This window comes from Herpailurus yagouaroundi, unplaced genomic scaffold (genome assembly GCF_014898765.1).
Source record: "Herpailurus yagouaroundi ecotype Mexico unplaced genomic scaffold, PumYag 100, whole genome shotgun sequence".
NCBI classification, from domain to species: Eukaryota; Metazoa; Chordata; class Mammalia; order Carnivora; family Felidae; genus Herpailurus; species Herpailurus yagouaroundi.
The window spans coordinates 44,371,328-44,389,259 of record NW_024412391.1 but is presented as its reverse complement, the minus strand read 5'-3'; the positions used below and the strand labels follow the sequence as shown (position 1 = coordinate 44,389,259).

Below are 17,932 nucleotides of genomic sequence, written 5' to 3'. Positions count from 1 at the left end.
TTTGAGACACAAACGCTAATCCTAATTTTCCTGTAGTTTTCCTACCTACCCTTCTTCTCCCCATCCCTGATTTCCAAACTTGCTTTTTTTTAACCTTTGTGTAGTATATTTATCTTTGTTAACCGCCTCAATATTTTTGGTAAAACAATACAAATAGAAAAAAATAATAAAAATGAAAGGCAGGTTTATTAATGACAAATTAAATTCAAATAACCTAAAAATTAAATTTTTGTTTAGCTGTTTATACAATTCTACCTTTTAAAAAAAATTTTTTTTTAACGTTTTTATTTATTTTTGGGACAGAGAGAGACAGAGCATGAACAGGGGAGGGGCAGAGAGAGAGGGAGACACAGAATCGGAAACAGGCTCCAGGCTCTGAGCCGTCAGCCCAGAGCCTGACGCGGGGCTCGAACTCATGGACCGCGAGATGGTGACCTGGCTGAAGTCGGACGCTTAACTGCTTGCGCCACCCAGGCGCCCCCAATTCTACCTTTTTATATGTATGCCAAGAAGTAGGTGATTGTTTCATCTACTTAATTCCTTTATTTTGTAATATTTTATGTTTTTCATACTTGTAAGACTTTAGATTTTAATATCTTCTTCATTTATTTAATCTTTTCTATACATATACTTTTTTTTTAATGCATATTTGGTTTTGAGAGAACGAGCAGGGGAGGGGCAGAGAGAGAGAGACACACAGAATCTGAAGCAGGCTCCAGGCTCTGAGCTGTCAGCACAGAGCCCGACATGGGGCTCAAACTCACGAACCTTGAGATGATGACCTGAGCCAAAGTCGGACACTTAACTGACTGAGCCACCCAGGCACCCCAAATACACTCTTAAAAAGAGATAAAGTATAGGACAGCCAGGGGTGCCTGGGTGGCTCAATCGGTTACGTGTCCAACTTTGGCTCAGGTCATGATCTCACGGTTTGTGAGGTCGAGCCCCGCATTGGGCTCTCTGTTGTTAGCGCAGAGCCTGCTTCAGATCCTCTGTCTGCCTCTCTGCCTCTCTGCCCCTCCCCACTGGTTCTCTCTCTCTCTCTCAAATAAATAAATAAATAAATAATCAGGACAAGAATAGGACAGCCAAACAGCAAACAGGTTAAGAGCAAAAAACAAGGTGGGGCAGGGGAGGGATTGGTTAGATGGGTGATGGGCATTAAGGAGGGCACTTGTGATGAGCACTGAGTGTTGTATGTAAGTGATAAATCACTGAATTCTATTCCTGAAACCAATACTATACTATATGTTAACCAACTGGAATATAAGTAAAAACTTTGAAGAATTTTAAAAAATAGAAAGAAAAAAAAAAGCAAAAACCAAAAAAAACTTCACTAAACAGGAAAATCAGCCCTAAAGAAAGTTTGGAGATTAAAAAAAAGAAAAAGGTAACCAATCTGGACAGCCTTCTTAACATTTCCTTTTGCCTCCAGCACTTCTGTCTATAATTCAAAATTTAGCAAGCTAAATAATAATTTTAACCTACCATTTTAATTACATCACTCTCCTCTAACCAGCTACCTACTGTTGACTATGTATCTAATAATACTGTCCAGCCCAGCCCTTCATGCTCCTACCTCCCCACACATGCATTTACAATGTTGAAGGTTAGTAATACTTTCATAATATCTTACCTTATAATACGTATCTGGCTTTGCCTGCCCTCAATTGCTTCTCTCTTTCAGTATAAGCTCCTCAATTTTCCTTTGGAGAATGACACCTCTCCCAATCTCTATGTAGTTTGGGTGGGACTGACCTCACCCCTACCCACCCCCCAGCTCCTTTTTTGGGCATAGGACCCCATTCTGGCCAATTGTGGCACTAATCCCCCCCACCCCCCACCCCAGACCATAGTGGTTATTTAGAATAACCATGACCCAAGCCAAGGACTTCTGCTACAACCAACTATTCAGAGATCTGTTTCCATTAGGGTTGCTAAGCTGACAGAAAATAACGGAGAAGCTGCCGGTGGCTGGTGGCCATCTTAAAGGAAGCAGGATGTGAGTGAGAATGCTTATTGCAGTTTGAACACTCACCTGGATGCAGGTGGGCACAAAGCAAGGCCCCAACTCTATCCTTCTCTCGTAGATAAACCAATAAACTCTCCCTTCCTACTTCTTGCGTTAACCAGTTTGAGCTCGGATGAGCTTCTGTCCCAGACGTTAAGAGTTTGAATCAATACATCCCTTTATTAAGCTGTTTCACAGACCTGAAATGTCACTCCCTCCATGTTCCACAGATCAGAAGCCTTCTTACTCTCCCAGACCTGGCTGAAATGCCACCCCGACTATCATGACTGTTTTCACTCCAATCGTAATTATCACCTTCTTTCTTCCTCTATATGTCTTGCAGCAGTGATCACACCAATCTGCCTTGAATTAGACTTGATATTTACATCTCTCTTTCCTCTACTAATCTGTAAGATCCTCGGGGGCAATGACAGGTCTTATTAATCACCTTATTCCCCCCAGTCTAACAGAACAAACAGTAAAATCTGTCGAATTCAACTTCTCTTCCATCTAGCCCTCTGCCTTAAACAGACAACTTTGTTACACTTTCTTCCTACTTATATTTTTCAAAAAATCAATTCTTTACCTCCTATAAGACACATTTTCTCTCAGCAAAGAAATCCTATTCTAAGCACATTAGAGGTTTATAGCATACATAGATCCCAGGACACAGATCCCAGGATACTAATAACCAAAACAAGTCCTTATTAATGAAAGAAATATATATGCATTTCTTTGTCCCCATGGTAAGAATTTTACTATTTTTTATATTAAAATATTATTTTTATTAACTTCAATTGGTGTTAAAGAAAGTGAGAGGCATGTCCAAAATAGTAAACCTTATAGCTGCTATTAAAAAGTGAGAGGCATGTCCAAAATAGTAAAGCTTATAGCTGCTATTAAAAAGTGAGAGGCTTTTAAAAACATTTAAACAAAATGACGCAAAAATACATCTCTGGGATGAAATTACTATTCTGACAGAGTCTTCAAGATAACACTATCTGTTTCTGCTTTTTAGGCGTGGAAAAGCACTAGATGGTATTCAAAGTACATTAACCTTTTCTCTAGTTATTCCAAATGAAAAGCTTTGAGGCTGTGCCATGGGTTCATAACACCCAAACTTGGACACTGCTCTTAGGACTTTCACATGAAAAAATAAAATTAAATAGCTGATGATGACATTGGAACTTGAAAGTATATTTGACAAGATATATGGAATTAGAATTCCTAAAATTTCTCCATCATGGAAATGAATCTCATATTTAAATTAAACATGACTATGACTATACAGATGAAGATACAGAGAAAGATATAGGGCTCCTGAAAAAACAACCAAAAATCAGAAGTAAAGAGTCCTAGACCAATGTAATTCATTCTCTCTCTGATTCTAGATCAATGATTCTAGCTGAGGGGAAGAGTTTTTCTTCCCAAAACATGATAAATTATATACACACAGATATAAGTATATACATATAAAATATGAATTACCAGGAAATAATGTATATGTGTGTGTGTGTGTGTGTGTGTATAGTGTAACATGAATTACTAGGAAAAAATAATGACCATATATGAGGTTAATGCAGAATGTCAAAATACTATGAACATTTCTCAGTGCTTACTCTCAATTTCTGTACTTATGTTGTTGCAGACCAGTAACAAATAGATCAGAGACCCAGACCGGTCTGCAGACCACACATTAAGTAGCATTACTGAGAGAATTCACATAGCTTCCTTGTGTCTCAGTTCCCTTATCTGGCAAGACTGCTCAGTTTGGTGACTGACAAATGGAGTGGGGGGTGGGGGAAGGGGGATGTATCCTTACAAAGGAGAAGAAATGAATTCAAAGAAACAAATCAACTTTCTTTTTGAAAATCAAAAAGAGCAATCATTTTTCTAGCAATGATACCAGCACTGCTTAGATCTCACCACTATAACTATACATTGAAAAGCCTAGAAAATCATCAAAAAGCCATAAAATGAACAAAATAATCTACTTTGACTACATGTTCCCTGAAATAATTTGTTAAAGTGAAACCGACATGAAAGATCCATTTGATTATACACTTATATATGGAATACAATAAGTATTTATGATTAGAAATGAGAGGAGTGATATCATATGTAACAACACAAAGCAAGGATTCTTTTTTTAAAGGATGCTAAAGGCTACAGAATTCAAGAGAACACTGAGCTGAAAAGTCACAGCAAGAAAATTACTTTTTGCCATTTGCACAATTTTTAAAATATGCGCTAAGCAACAATAACATTATAGGTGAGCTAGAATATGTCCCTGTTCTAACTAGCACATTAATCTCATAACTCTTAGAGTAAAAGAGCTCAGTATTTTAAGAAATAACTTAGCCGTGAGTTAAGAACACCTTAAGAATCTGTAGTTAGGTAAAGACTTCTTAAATATGACACCAAAAGCACAGGCAACAGAAGAAAAAATAGACAAAACAGACTTCATCAAAATTTAAAACTTTTGTGCTTCAAAGGACACCATCAAGAAAGTGAAACTGACAACCCACAGAACTGGAGAAAATATTCACAAGTCACATATCTAATAAAAGACTGGTAGCTAGAATATATAAAGAACTCTTAGAACTTAATAAAAAGACAGCCTCATTGAGAAATGAGAAAAGGCTTTGAGTAGGCATTGTCTGAAGAAAATATACAAATGGCCAATAAGTACGTGAAAAGATGAGCAACGTCATTAGTCATCATAGAAATGCAAATCAAAACCATCATGAGACATCACCTAATACCTACTAGGATGACTAAAAGAAAGACAGACAATAACAAGTGTTGAAGAGGTTGTGGAGAGATGGAAACCTTCTCACACTGCTGGTGGGAACACAAAATGGCATAGCACTTTGGTATACAGTCTGACAATATCACGAAAAGTGAAACTTAGAGTTAACATATGACACAGCAATTCCACTCTAAGAGAAATGAAAACATATTCATTCACATAAAAACCTATACACATATGTTCATAGCAGCATTGTTAATGAAAGCTAAAAAGAAGAAACAACTCAAAAGTCTATCAACTGATGAATGGACAAACAAAATATGGTGTGTCCATACAACTGAAGCATTATCAGTCTATAAAACAGAATGAAGTATTGACATATGCTACCATATGGATGAATTTCGAAGACATTACGCTAAGTAAAAGAAGCCAGGCACAAAAGGCCACATATTTTGTGGTTCCATTTAAATAAAACGTCCCAGGGGCGCCTGGGTGGCGCAGTAGGTTAAGCGTCCGACTTCAGCCAGGTCACGATCTCGCGGTCCGTGAGTTCGAGCCCCGCGTCAGGCTCTGGGCTGATGGCTCAGAGCCTGGAGCCTGTTTCCGATTCTGTGTCTCCCTCTCTCTCTGCCCCTCCCCTGTTCATGCTCTGTCTCTCTCTGTCCCAAAAATAAATAAACATTAAAAAAAAATTATAAATAAAACGTCCCAATTAGGCAAAGCTATAAAGACAGAAAGTAGATTTGCGATTGCTTAGGCTCATGGGGTGTAGAAAGAGAGGGGGGGAAATGGGGAGTATCTACTTAGAGAAATTGGCTTTCTTTTTTGCGAAAATAAAAATGTTCTAAAATTGATTGGTAGAGTGATGCTTCTTGCACAACTCTGTGAATTTATTTAAAACCACTGAATTGTAGGGGTGCCTAGATGGCTCAGTCGGTTGGGTGTCTGACTTCAGCTCAGGTGAATTCGAGCCCCGTGTCAGGCTCTGTGCTGACAGCTCAGAGCCTGGAGTCTGCTTTGGATTCTATGTCTCCCTCTCTCTCTGCCCTTCCCCCACTCACACTCTACCTCTCTCCCCCTCAAAAATAAATAAACATTAAAAAAAAATTTTTTGTAAACTAATGAATTGTATACTTTAATGGGTAAATTCTGTGGTTATGTTAATTATACCCCAATAAGATTAATACTTTTTAATTTAAATTCAAGTTAGTTACCATACAGTGTAGTCTTGGCTTCAGGAGTAGAGCCCAGTGATTCATCTCTTACATATGACACCCAGTGCTCATCCCAAAAAGAGCTCTCCTTAATGCCTGTCACCCATTTAACCCCCACCCTAACCCTTCCAGCAACCCTTGATTCGTTCACTGTATTAATTCTTTAAAAAAGAACACTTTAAGAACCCTAGACTACCCCCAAACTGTTGATGGACTCTATAACAGTCATCCCTTTTAACCTCATAACTGTATACATTCTCAAAAGCCATAATTTTAGGAGGCTTAATAAAAGAATTGCTTCAATCTTACCCCCAATTCTATACTGCAAGGCACTACTCATATGTAAGAAAAAAGCTCCTCAAAAAAATAATTTACTCAAGTTGATTCTGACACCTTCCTTGCAGAGACCTTTTCTTTAATAGTATCTATATTGTTTTTAAATCTACAGCATGTGTATCCCATTTTCCCTGAAGTCTGGAGCAAGGGCCCTGATGACTATTCTGTTTTGAAAAAATATTTTGGTAAGCAGATACCAAAGAGTGCATCCCATGTTTAATCTTTGTAAAAATTTAAGAAACCGGGGTGCCTGGGTGGCGCAGTCGGTTAAGCGTCCGACTTCAGCCAGGTCACGATCTCGCGCTCCGTGAGTTCGAGCCCCGCGTCGGGCTCTGGGCTGATGGCTCAGAGCCCGGAGCCTGTTTCCGATTCTGTGTCTCCCTCTCTCTCTGCCCCTCCCCTGTTCATGCTCTGTCTCTCTCTGTCCCCAAAATAAATAAACGTTGAAAAAAAAATTAAAAATAAAAAAAATAAAAAAAATAAAAATAAAAATTTAAGAAACCGTTTTTGCCTTAATCTCCTCTATTAACAGACCATTTATTTGCTCTTAATGACGTTCCAGCCCTGCATCTGAGTTGTGTGTACTCCTTCTGTTTGGACCTGTTATTGTCTTTAACATTATCCCATTTGACTCTAAAATGAGAACGAGACACGAATTGGTCCCCCCTTGTTCCCTATTAACATCAGGCCACTTTTTCCCTCGCTTTTTTTCCACGTGTCGTTTCATGAATCTTCGAACATAGCTCAAATTCACTCAAATCGTTTCAAAAGTTTGCAAGCTTTCTAGTCACTGACTATTGAGTTCACATATAAAATGAGTGACTCCTCCCATGGGCTCCTGATGCTTATCCACACAATTCTCCCAGGCACAAAATTTCTTTATTCTCACATTCTCATTGTTTCCTCAATAGAGAAAAGTTAAGGCACAGAGAGGCAGAATGGTTCTGAACAAAGGCATGATCCGTTTATTACGGAAAACGTAACTAGTAACACTTTCCAATGCAGCGTACTCCATTTAAAAAGTGATCACCTATTGTGAATCTCTAAAACTTCCGACTGCAAATCCTCCAAGATCCAGCTTAGCCCGTGAAACTTAGGAGTTAAACAGTACAAAACCTGGACACCACCTCAGGCACACTGCTGTGTCAAACACAGAAAGAAACCTTGATCTAAGGCAACCCTTAGGTAAATAGTCTGGACAGCAATAATACCTTGCATGTAATATGTCTTTACGGTGGGCCAGGCAGTATTCTAAGCTCAGTCTACACTTATCCCATTTCATCCTCACAGTGGCCATAGGATATGGGTGGTGTTACTATTCCCAGTTTCTTTTTTCTTTTTTTTTTTTAAATAGACCCAGAAAGGCTTTTCAGCAATTTTTTTTTTTAATGTTTGTTTACTGTTGACAGACAGAGCACAAGCCAGGGAGGGGCAGAAAGGGAGGGAGACACGATATTCCAAACAGGCTCAGGCTCTGAGCTGTCAGCACAGAGCCTGGCGTGACAATCCCCAGTTTCTCAGATGAAGAAACTCAAATCGGTTGAACAATTTTGCTGGAGGTCACAAAGTTAAGTAATGAAGAGCCAGTATTTTAACCCAGACAGTATGAGCACAGAAGCTGTTCTCAACTACTGTGCTTCGTTTTAGGATGACTGGGTATGTCTCATCCCTTATCTGCCCCCAAAAGAACGAAACTAGGATGAGAAGGGCAAGCTAAAGCTCATTGAAGTTCAAGTCCCATGGATGTAGCTAAGTACCAGGCAGTCTGGATGTTCACTGGTACTTCAAACTCACCTGTTCAAACCCAAACTCATCAACATTTGTAACTTCCTCCCAATCTGTTCTTCTCCCAATGTTCATATCTCAGCCAATTCTTCTAGTCATCCTATTTAGAATTTTGTAACTATCTTTGGCTTCTTTCTGTTTAAAATTCTACACATATCCACTTACCAAGTCCTCTCCATTCTCTCTCAAGTGTATCTTTACCTTCCCAGTTTCACTATCCTGGTCTAGTCTCTTCATTTCACATCGGACCTAACAGAAAGATCTTTTTTACCACACAGACCACAGGTTTTCATCCCCTGCAACCCGTCTATATCCTCCAACTAGCTGAACATTTCTAAAATACTTTTCATCATAGGGGTGCCTAGGTGGCTCAGTTGGCTAAGCATCTGACTCTTGATTTGGGCTCAGGTCATGATCTCAGGGTCAACAGATCAAGCCCAGGGTCGTGAGATACCTTTCTCTCTCTCTCTCTCTCTCTCTCTCTCTCTCTCTCTCTCTCGGCACCTGGGTGGCTCAGTTGGTTAAGCGTCTGACTTTGGCTCAGCTCATAATCTCACAGTTAGTGAGTTCAACACCTGCATCAGGCTCCATGCTGACAGCTCAAAGCCTGGAGCCTGTTTCAGATTCTCTCTCTCTCTCTCTCTGCCCCTCCCTGGTTTTCTCTCTCTCTCAAAACTAAATAAGCAATAAAAAAAATGAAAAAAAAAAAAGATTCTCTCTCTCTCCCTTCTGCCCCTCCCTGCCCTCTCCCGTACTCACTCTCTCTCAAAAACAAACAAAAGAAATCTTTTCATCATTAATATTCTCTTGCTCAACAAGTCTAAAATGGATACTCATTTTGCTTACTCATTCAACTCCTTATGACACCATATATAATCCTCGATAATTAAGTTCTCCCTGGCCTAAAATAACGGACATCTTTGTAAAGAAGTAGAAAGAAATTCACAAAGGTAGTGCCTTAGCCAGAGGCACTCGGTCAGCGGACAAATTAGAACCTAAAGAGAGAAGAGAGCCAATGCTTATAATGTGCCACTCTTGTCCAGCCTCATCTCCCAGACCTCTTCTAACTTTCTAAGCCCTGCGGGTCTTTGCACAGTGCCTCGAACTACACTGCTTTCCCGCCCCGCTTCCTATTGTCATCACTTCCTCAGCTTATCCGAAAAACATTCTCTCCCCCACTCTTGACTAGTTAAAACTCTACCTATCCTTGTTAAGTTCTGGTTCAAACTCCGATTTCGTTCCATCAAACACGATTCATCGAGACCAGCTTGCAACAGCGTCTTCCTTTTCTTAGCTCCTAGCGTTAGGGTCAATGTCACACATTTCCGTGTTGGAACAGAGCTGATAAAGTTGCTTCCAGATATTAGATTTATACGTATTGTACCCACGATAAGATTACAATTCTTGTAGGGAAAGGGATAATGCTTCTCCGCTGCTTACAGCATCTAGGTTCTTCTAGAAAGCTAACACTCACTCTAAGTAACTGTATCTGAGGTCTGACTGATACTTTCTGGACTACCTTTGACCTGCAGCCAGGGAGCATACTTCTTCCCCAAGGAATGATTCCAGCAGATCAACTGTGAAGATGTTTTAGGACAAAGCAGCCTCTTGATGTTATTAGAAAAGGAACACAGACAGCACCCACCTTTCCTCCTAAAAGTCCCCCATGAAATTATTTTTGTTTGTTTTTAAAGAATAGAACCTCGGGGCACCTGGGTGGCTCAGTTAGTTAAGTGGCCAACTCTTGATTTCAGCTCAGGTTATGATCTCACAGTTCGTGGGCTTGAGACCGGCATCAGGCTCTAGGCTGGCAGCGCAGAGCCTCAGGGGGTCCTCTCTCTCCCTCTCTCTCTCTGCCCCTTCCCTGCTTGTGTGCGTGCTCACTCTCTCTCAAAATAAATTTTTTAAATCGTAAAAGTTAAAAAACCTTTAAAAAAGAATAAAACCTTAATAACACCGGTAGTCAAGAAAAAGTATCTTCGGTGGATCAAAAATGTTGAGTAATTCCTAGCAACTGAAAGGCAGATGAGACAAGAGTAAGGGAGTCACGGTAGAGGAATCAGAGTCCAGGAGGATGCTAAGGAGAGTAAGTGCTAGCTCTGCAAAAGAGCCGCAGAAATGCTACAAGCTGCGTTATGGGATGGTGAAGAGGGCCACTCGTTAAAGAACTGTAATCAAAGCAGGTAGAACCACCAGGTCTGTCCTCAAAAGCAGCCAGCAATTAAGGCATTTGCATCCAGACTCTGAACTCCACCCTCTAAACAAAGCACACCAGCTCCGGAGGAAGGTTCCTGGGAAGGGTACTGGAGCTGAGTGAGCAGAGCTTCAGACAGTTCCAGACTGCCCACACCCCAGCACTAAAAAAGAATGGAAGGGTTAAAAGCCCGTCACTAGGAATTAAAGAAAAGCATTCCACTTCCCCCTGAGAACGTCCTCCTTATTTTGACAACTGTGGGAATCCGGGTCTGCCTGTCTGCTCCTAAGAGCCTTGCAGCAAGCTGCCTAGAGTCAAGCCTTGCCCACCTTACTTACAACCTCCCTTTCAAAAGCGGGGTGCCTGGGTGGCTCAGTCGGTTAAGCGAACGACTTCGGCTCAGGTTATGATCTCTCAGTTTGTGGGCTCAAACCCCACACCAGGCTCTGTGCTAATAGCTCAGCGCCTGGAGCCTGCTTTGGATTCTGTGTTTCCCTCTCTCTCTTCTCCTCCCTGGCGCACGCTCTCTCTCTCTCTCTCTCCCTCTCAAAAATAAATAAACATTAAAAAAAGAAAAGAAAATGGGGCGCCTGGGTGGCTCAGTCGGTTGAGCGTCCGACTTCAGCTCAGGTCACAATCTCGCGGTCCATGAGTTCGAGCCCCGCGTTGGGCTCTGGGCTGATGGCTCAGAGCCTGGAGCCCGTTTCCGATTCTGTGTCTCCCTCTCTCTCTGCCCCTCCCCGTTCATGTTCTGTCTCTCTCTGTCCCAAAAATAAATAAACGTTAAAAAAAAAAAAAAGAAAGAAAGAAAAGAAAAGCCTTGCAGGATAATAGACATGCAAAAGCAAAGAAGCCCCACAGAAGCTACCTACACTATCTGACTGGGTCCTTCACTCATTAACATGAATCAATAACCAAGGATCTCAGACATTTGAGAAAAAGCATTAGCAGGAAGGAAAAGGACCAACGTTTAAAACCTAACTCGTAGACAAAGCGCAGTCAACTCACAGAATCAAATATAAATGCTATGGATTTTAACAATGCAAAAATAATTTCATTATGAAAATTAGAATTGAAGAGCGAGAAGGGAGATGGCAGAAAGGCCAGGTGCTCAAGTTTCCTCATATTTTATAACAAAGAGTCAATAGGCACTGTCTGAGGTTGGCACTTTACAAAGTAAGAACATCATTAAGTCAAAAGCAAACACAAGAAGTAGGAGAAGAGGTTTGAAGAATCACCCATCATAAAGGGAGTCAAGAGATAAGGTTTAAGGTTGATCAAGTGAGTATACTTCTATATTATACTACAGAAGTAGAGTATCCGGAGTTATGAAGGTAACCACAGAAGAAACTGTAACAAGTAGCTAGCTACCTCTAGAGAACAGACAGGTCAGGGAGGGGTGAATAAGAAGGCTTTTACTCTTATTGAATATCCTTCTGTTCTTTTTCAATCATATGCATGTCTCTCATGATTAGAAAACTAGTCTCATTCTGTTTTTTTTTTTTCAAATATTTACTTATTTTTTAAGAGAAAGAGAGAGAGAGCATACAAGCAGGGAAGGGGCAGAGAGAGAGAGGGAGACACAAAGCAGGTTCCAGGCTCTGAGCTGTCAGCACAGAGCCCGATGCAGAGCTCGAACTCACGAGCTGTGAGATCGTGACCTGAGCCAAAGTTGGACGCTTAACTGACTGAGCTACCCAGGTGCTCCAAACTAGTCTAATTCTTTAAGCAGCGTGGCATAGAAGGCCCAAAGAAGTTGAAGTTTCCTACTTATGAGTTAGTTGGATGTTCTGGTCAGAGACCTAAACCTTACTAGTCTCAGTTTCTACAATAGGGACAATGTCTCCCTCATAGTGTCATTCTGAGCCAATTAAAGGAAGTAATGTACATGAAAGAATCTAGTTCAGAGCCAGACTAATTTCTCAATAAATACTAACTCATTCCTTCCTTGAAGATGCTACCCCAGCTACCAGCACAGCCACCTTTAAGGTATTGTTTCAGAGGAAGGCAGCTCCCTTTGGAATCCTGTGAAGGCAAGCATGGCTTCCTCTAAAATCCAATTGATCAGTCCACTGACTTTTTTTGCTGTTTAAGATTTTTGTTTTTAACTAATCTCTTCGTCCATTGTGGGGCTCGAACTTACAACCCTAAGATCAAGAGTCACATGCTCTATCCACTCAGTCAGCCAGACACCCCGTCAGTCCACTGTCTTAAAGAATTTTTGCTTCTCAATTCCAAAACTCTAAATACAACGTTTAGTTCAGGTTACAAACAGGAGACACAACTGAAAGCAGGAAGCCCCATATTGCAACTTCTCCAAATTCAAAGGCTGCAGGCCAAATCCACATACACATGGCAAGAAAGAAAAGCCTGTTATGCAACTAAGTCTTAAGAGATACGGTGCTCTGCAGCAGCCAAAAACATCTTTACCACTGGCCTGGTGCTGACACCTAAGGATCTGTGAGTGGGGCTCAAACTTCGTTAAGGCATTGTCCCTAGGAACAAGCAGTTACTGATGAAAACCTGATTTTCGGACTTCTGCTCCAAACGTTCTTTTCAGCATCTTTTCCCACTTTCTCTCCAGCAAACTTCAGGAACCATACAAAACTCACTTGAATAAAAGGCCCTCCCCTCCACAACCTCTCAGAATATAGGCATAAAGTTTATGCTTTGGTTTATTCAATATGATGTCAAGATATAGGACTGACTTAGTCAACAAATTAGAGAGGAAAAACAATGAAACCAGTTTTTTGCTTAGGTACTGACCAAATCAATTGAACAGCGTAACACACATTAGTTAACTGTTTTTGGAATCTGCCTTACTAGAAACTTAGCTTGCTAATTACCACCTTATTTTAGGTGACTGTCTTCTCCTTCCATCTAGATTACATATATCTTGAAAACAGAAACTCTGTCTTATTTATCTTTGAATTTCCCATTGCCCTGTCCAGGTATCTTGCACCCTTCTTCATATACCGTGTAAATACCTGCTAATTTGCTGTATTAAAGGTGTGTTACTTTTGATTATGTTGAGTGTTCCTACCTTCCCAATCTTTCTGATCTAGTCCACTTCGTTATAGTCTTATTGGCCCATTTTATTTTGATGTATTTTCCCATTCCCTGGCATAAAACTTAGAAAGATGATTGTGTTTTTATTTACTTAGATATACCTTTGTATCATGAAAATATTTCACATCTGTGCACTTTATATTTGCAATCACACAATATATATATCCTGAGTCTTAAATGTTTTTCTACTTTTTATCGTTTCCCCAAACTATAATCCCTCACTTCCACCAAAGTACTTGAAACTATGCTATATACATTACAGAAGAACTAAAGTCATCACCTTTCTTATTTTCCCATAACACACACAAGCTAGCAACTGGCATACTAAAATAACAAAAAAGTAAAAAACAAACAAAAAAACTCAAGTGCAACGGTAATGTACATTATATACACAAAGATATATGCAAATTGCAAAACTAGTCTAAATCCTCAGAATAAAATGTAAAATCATGAATTTAAGTATCAAAAATCACATGATCCTGGGGCATCTGGGTGGCTCAGTCAGTTAAGCATCCGACTCTTGGTTTCGGCTCAGGTCATGATCTCACAGTTTCATGGGCTCGAGCCCTGCCTCAGGCTCTGCACAGACACTTCAGAGCCTGCTTGGGATTCTCTCACCTCTCTCTCTCTCTCTCTCTCTCTCTCTCTCTCTCTCTCTCTCTCTTCCCTTCCCCTGCTAGCACTCTGTCTCTCTCAAACTAAATAAAGAAACTTTAAATTTTAAAAAAAAAAAAATCACATGATACTATGGTACAAAAACTCTTCCTCTTAATGGTAAGGTATTGAAAGAAACATTCTGAGGGGTGGCTGGTTGGCTCCGTCAGTAGAGCATATATGCCTTTGGATCTCGGGGGTGTGAGTTTGAGCCCCATGTTGGGTGTAGAGATTACTCCAAAATAAAATGTTTTTAAAAAGGTGGGGAAAGAACCTTTTTTCCCTGGTTTTAAACATTGTTTCATATTCTACTGGAACCCAGAGAGAAGTAAAGCATCTACTGCTTGCTTTTACAAGAACAGATTAGTGCTAAACCTAATTTTACACAAAACGATATCTCCCTCAAAAGTTTGGTGTGCAATGTATATAAATTCACACATTAAATTTAGTGTGTGTGCACATCGATGGATTTATATCTAAGCTTGTTTTAGATGCATTGTGAGAGCTCATTATTTCCAGGCATCCCAGAGATAATCTTTTTTAAAAGCAATCTTTTGGAATAAGTGATTTATATGTTTTATAAATCCCAATTTTCATACATTAGATTTTCTTAAAGAAAAGTATACCAAAAAAGAAAAAAAAATCATTCTTTACTCTTATGAATTATGATCAAGACAGGCTTAGCCTTTTTTCTTAATCCCCAAGCTTTAAAAAACAGTTCCATTCCTAAACCAAGATTTTTTTTTTCATATAAACCTATGTCCTTGCAATGCAAGGATCTCCACGGTTTTCAGTAACCTATGTTGCTTGGGAATTTTTCGTTAGGAAGATACCAGGACAATAGATGACTGTTTTATACCTTTAGCTTCATTTTAGCCTTCCTATATTCACACCCTAGAGGTTCCAGAATCTTATCCACAAAGTGATTATGGTCTAGGACTGAATCAGATTTGTAACAAATGTCCACTGGGATTCTTCGTCCTATCATCGATGGGCACAGCCGATATATGTCTTCTAGCTCATCGAATCCTTTCACCTCACCTCAGGGACTTTCCACAATGCTACATGGTTAGAAGCCTTCTTTCACAGATGACGAAAATGAATGAAAAATGATTTGAGAATAGAAAAATGGAAACCCAAGTCATTGCACAGTGTCTAAAGGCTACCCTGCATCTCCTACCTTAGTGCCCAAGAAAGCATCCTAACGCGTACAATGAGGAATCTTCTTCTTTAAGGTTTTGAGTTTCATTTTCTCCAATTTTATCTGATTATTGACATGCCCCATTTATATTAACACTTTTGTATATCCAGCCACACGATAGCATAAAACTTCTAACAGCGATCTAGCTTAGAAACCATTATGATTGTTTTAGTTTTCCAGAAAAAAAAAAGGCACAAAGTTAATAAAATGAAATTTCTAGTAAGTATGCTTTTTTTTTATAAATATTACCACATCAAAATGAAACTAACAGCAGTCATGCAATCGTGTATAAATAAAATAGACTCTGTTTTTCTTAAAAGGTAATTGAGCATGTCACTTTCTCCTTTTTTGCTATTGTCTTAAAATGTATTTCCTCTCAAAAAATAAAAATAAAAGCGCTTCCAAAGTGAGAGAAGAAAAAATTACAACCTACAATATTTTTATGCTACAAGCTATACAAAAATCTGTCACCATCTATGTTACAATTCTAGTCATCAATAAGATACTTTTTTTCGATGCACCACTCAAAAATCAATTATATCAACTCTTTTGTATAGAGAAGCAGCACACCTTTCAGGCAACTAGTATTAATGAGTAGACATGACTATAGAATCTCCATCTGTTTCTCTGACAAAGCTGTGGCTACTCTAGTCTCTCATTGAAATTCCATTAATCTGGTGTACCAAGGTCCAATGCGAAAATCAAAACTCCATCTAACCCTTTATCAGCTCACAATAACCTACAAGTGAACTCTGCCTGTTAGCATGCAGCAAGTTATGATTTTGCTATCAATCAGGCAGTTGGCCAATAAAAAAAAAAAAAAAGAAAGAAAGGAAAAAAAAAGGCAGGCTGGAAACAGTGTGTCTGGCAGGGTTTGAAGACTTTGTTTTTGTTTTCTGTTTTCATCCCCTTTCAATTTCTATAGGGTGTCTGGACCTTGTGAGATTATGCATTATTCTCCTTGGCTGTGATTTAATTGCTACCAGCAATCAAGTCGAAGCATCACTGAAGTGTGCTTGAATTTCATTAGAAGATATAACTTATGCTACTTTCCTACAGTACCTAATAAACCATAAAGAAACCAAAACACATATGGCTTGAGGGAATAACTGGAAAATTAGGTAGCCATTTGGGAACTGAGTGAACTTTTGAACCAGAGTAACAGAGAAAAAGAAATATGAAAGGAAAAGACAGACTTAGAATGCACACAAAGATGTGCAGGTTTGACCTTTACAGTACCTTGAAAATTACATTAGCATTATGAAAAATACATATCATGTTTAGAGTTTATAATCCATCAAACTTCAGATACTTTGTTAGTGCCTACCATAAGGTAAAAGTCAAAAGGACAAAACAACAATCTGATTTGACAAAAGGCCTTTTGGTGACCTGTGCTAATTTAGTTATACTTATTGTTAAATGCATTATCTTTTTATAATTAATATATCATTAGACCGAGGTCCCATAATGAAGAAAAATTTATTCGGCAAGGAAAAGAGAACACACATACCAAATCTATGTTGAAAGCAGAGAAACTGACATGACTAGATGATATTTCAGAGTAGAAATTACAAGTCCAAGTGGTAGTTTTTAAATTACAATATTCTTAGAAGAAAATATAAAACTACCATATATGGTATTTTTATATACCAAAAGTGAATAATACTAAAAGTTAAATATTCAATCTGCTTAAGAACTGCTTATATCAACACTAATGAAAAGGCACCAATATTTGACAAAAAGTTAATGATATACATAATGTTATTAAATAATATTCAAATTTTGATAATTTAATCTTTTAACAGTAAGTCTTTTTCATGTTATTAATGTATTTCCCATATATTTGGTTATGAAAAGAAACATATGATAAATTATTTACTCATAATAAATAAAATATAATCATTATGTAAATGCATTATAGTTTAATAACAATTCTCTTTTCTAACAAAACACTGGCTCTCATAGATATTCAATTGTTGGATTTCTTAGGTTACAATTTTTTTAAGAAGCACATAATGCTCCCTTGTACTTCAAAATATTTATGCTATTTTTTAAAACTCTGAGCATATATATTCTATGAACATTTTGTGTATATATATTCTCTCGAGTAGAAATACTCTGTCTCTGTATACATATACACATACACACTCATTTCTATCTACCAACACTTAACAGAAGCAAAACAAATCATTGTCACATGTCTGAAAAATAGTTCAATTCAAATAATAATTCATTGTTTTGCTGAAAATATTATTTCATCAATTATAAAACATTTTCTAGTAGAAATGCTTTTGAAGATCAGGTTAGGAAGGGTAATGCTCTGTTTCAGATAATAAGTGTGACTCAAGAGAAACATGCATCTTTTTCAAAAATAGGGACTATAAGAGAAAAAAATACCTTCCTTTAAAAATAGAAATTAAATTTTTGCCAAAATGTAAAATTCAACATAAAATGGATATGATTATTATTGCTACACATTGTACAAAGTTCTGAATATGAAAAAAAAAGATTGTGTTGTTCTGAATCAGTGGTTAGAATGTTTATCACTTATGCATGTACTTGACTTATCCCTGTTCTGCAATAGACATAATTTTATACCTCATAAAAGCAATTTATGTTTCCAAAGGGAATAATCTGGATAACATAAAATGTGGAGTGCTCTGTTGCAGGAAGCATATTTTCATTCAGCAATTGTATTTAGAGATGGAACTGCACA

General features: G+C 38.5%; 1 protein-coding gene across 2 annotated transcripts in view; it reads right to left on the bottom strand.

Annotated features, from left to right (window-relative positions):
- Window positions 1–17,932, bottom strand: part of SKAP2 (src kinase associated phosphoprotein 2) — a 186,035-nt gene that overhangs the window by 147,675 nt on the left and 20,428 nt on the right. The gene's annotated exons all lie outside the window — the stretch shown is intronic.